Here is a 3,218-nt window from a genome sequence, read left to right as displayed (position 1 = left end):
CGTGTGGTAGAGGGGATCAATCCAATTGGCAAAATAGATATAGTGACCCAAGAAAAATTGTCCGATAGACTTATTCAGATAGCAGCCGTTAAGACAGCTAACGATTAGCGGGCCGCAGATGGGCGTTCAGGTAACGTCGCGACGGATGTGCCAGTTGGATAACTCCCTCGGGCAGATAACGTCGGTAGTCCAGTCGTGAAGGCCCGGTGGGGCTCCGCATTGGCAGTAAAACGGGTCCGGATCGGTGATTGTAGCCCAGGAGTGGCTGATGGAACTCTTCAGCAGGCTAGCTCCTGAATAATTGATGTTTGCTCCGGGACGTAAGCCAATAGTCACACGGGTAGCAGCTAGCTAGCTGCGAAATCTAGGTGTAAATGTCCAGAGCTTGCGGTTGAAATCCGGGGATATGGAGAGAAAAATAGGTCCGGTATGTTCTGGTCTGAGTCGCGTTGTACAAAACTGGCGATAGATTTTCGAGCTAAAGGAATAGCTGATGACCACAAACCGTGGTTAGCTGAAATACTAACGTTAGCCAGTAAACTGGCTAGCTTTGGGTAGCTTCTGGCTAGCTTCTGGTTAGCTTCTGGCTAGCTTCTGGTTAGCTTCTGGCTAGCTTCTGGCTAGCTTCTATTGTGGATTTCAGATTTGAGGTAAATAATACTTTTTTTTAATTGGTGAGGCGGGTTGCAGGAGAGTGTTTTGAAGTTGAGTTTTTGGAAAAGAAAATATATGAAAGATATGCGAAGAAAGGTGTAAATATATATATATACGGGACACGACAAGACGAGGACAAAGGACGTCTGACTGCTATGCCATCTTGGTTACAACCAACAACCTCTTTGTCAATATGAATATTAAAATCACCCAACACAATGATTTTATCATAGCTCTCAAGGAAAATAGACAATAGTTCATATAAATCAGTAAAGAATGTGGGGCAGTGCTTTGGTGGCCTATACAGGGTTATGGCCAGCACTGGTGGCTGACATTTAAACAGTATAGCATGATGCTCAAAAGACCCAAAATCACCAAACGAAATGCCCTTACAGCTGAGAGCATTAGTAAAAATAGAGGCTGTCCCTTTATCCGTTTTCTGATAGACTGTGAAAAGCTGTAGGCCGAGGGGAAGCTTCAATAAGAGCGGCATTACAGTCTGATGACAGCCATGTTTCAATGAGAAACATGCAATCAACTTTTTGCTCAGTAATGAGGTCATTCACGTAAAAGGTTTTACTTGTGATTGCTCTAACATTTAAAAACTTGGTTGTAACATTAATAATTTGCTTGTTATTCTATTGGTTACCTTGAGTCAGAATCTATCAGAATGTTAGGAGATAACAGTTTGTATAAACTCACTAGAAGGTGGAGTTAAAATAACTTAAATTAGGTTACTCACAATAACCATAGTGCCATTTCTACAGGAGTTGATATGCTTTCCAAGTCATCTGTTGCTTATTCTGACACAGAGAACTGGAGCACTACCAGACCCTGCCCATCAGTCTCTAAAACAGTTTGCGATGTTGCTGGAAATAATCCTGGAACCCCTGCAAATAGGGTGAATCCTGTCTCTTTTAAAATGTGCTGGTTGCTCCCACAGCAATAAGTCGGTTGAAACTTTCTGAACCCCTTTGGTAGCAGGGGAGGGGGCCAGAAATAGTTATTCTCTTCCCTGTACTAGCGAGGGTGTTTAAATTGTTTTGTAGTTGTTCCTCAGATCGCCTAAAATGAGGGTCGTTAAAACCTAAGTGAGTGACGATGGTGTCAATATTGGAGTAATTGGCCAGAACCGTGGGTGAGTGACAGTGGACCTTGGTCGGGCCACAGATCACAGGCAGGCCAAAATCTTTCACCATCGAGCTGCCCACATGATGGTGGTCGTGATGGAATCCGATGGGGAAGTGACCTACTGAACTGCGGTGGCCATGGGGGAGGTGCCACTGGACGGCCACCGGTTGTTGGTATACACCCAGGATCCATGCTGATTTGCAGTGCTGGTACTGTAGGTCCATCTCATGCGGGGCAAAGCTGTTTGATAGCTGGATCGGATCTTCTCAGATAGATGAAGAGTGGCCAGACTGACTACCCAATCTCTTATGCTTTGCGAGTGTCCAGTCTCCCATGGGCTGCGGAGTTGAGCTTTACATCTGTCCTTTGGATTTGGACAGATCAACGCCGCCCGACTAATCGACAGCTTTGCTATAGGATGTATTTAAAACTGAGATTCGGTTTGCCTGCGTTACAGCAAGGTTGGTCTACTTAGAAGCAGGTTATCCTTTTCTCGCAACCGAGCTAACAGCCAGAGGATCTCTTCCCTAAGCTGGTTGAAGGGCAGGCAAATCCCTGTCCATTTTCCAGTTTCACGTTATCTTCATCTTGTGATTGTATGGAAAACATCTCACACCTGACGCATTTGTGCCCAGCCGTGGATAAAAACACAGGTGGGCTAGAACTGCTAGCGTTACCTTGCTCCGTTTGCATGATGGCTTGCAGCTAACTGCTACTTAACAGGAATCCGAAACACAAACTTGCGGTCCCAGCCGTAAAGGCTGACCACGTCTCAGAATCCATAGCAATACAAACTTTAGCTATGATTAAAAACTATTTAATTAAAACTATTTCATAAAAACAACAAACAATACACTGTTCTGTTGCTTGCGGATGTTGCCTGTAATCCAGGCAACATCCCCACCGTCACCGTGGGGACGACATCGTTGATGCACTTATTAATGCAGCCGGTAACTGAAGTGGGAAACTCTTCAATGCCATCGGATGCATCCCAGAACATATTCCAGTTTGTGCTAGCGAAACAGTCCTGTAGATTAGCATCCGCTTCATCGGACCACTTCTGTTTTGAACGTGTCACTGGTACTTCTTGTTTGAGTTTTTGCTTGTAAGCAGGAATCGGGAGAATAGAGTTATGGTCAGATTGAGGGCAAAGGAGAGCTTTGTATGCATTTCTGTGTGTGGAATATTGGTGATATAGAGTGCTTTGCCTCTAGTTGCACAGGTGACATGCTGGTAGAAATGAGGTAAAACCAATTTCAGTTTTCCTGCATTAAAGTCACCGACCACTAGGAGCATCGCCTCTTGATGAGCATTTTCTTGTTTACTTATGGCCCTATACAGTGTGGTCTTTGTGCCAGCATCAGTTTGTGGTGGTAAATAGACAGCTATGAAAAATATAGATATAAACTCTCTTGGTAAATAGTATGTCCTAC

The sequence above is a fragment of the Salvelinus namaycush genome, chromosome 26 (genome assembly GCF_016432855.1).
Source record: "Salvelinus namaycush isolate Seneca chromosome 26, SaNama_1.0, whole genome shotgun sequence".
Taxonomy (NCBI): Eukaryota; Metazoa; Chordata; class Actinopteri; order Salmoniformes; family Salmonidae; genus Salvelinus; species Salvelinus namaycush.
The sequence above is the reverse complement of the archived record's forward strand: the minus strand, read 5'-3'. Positions refer to the sequence as shown.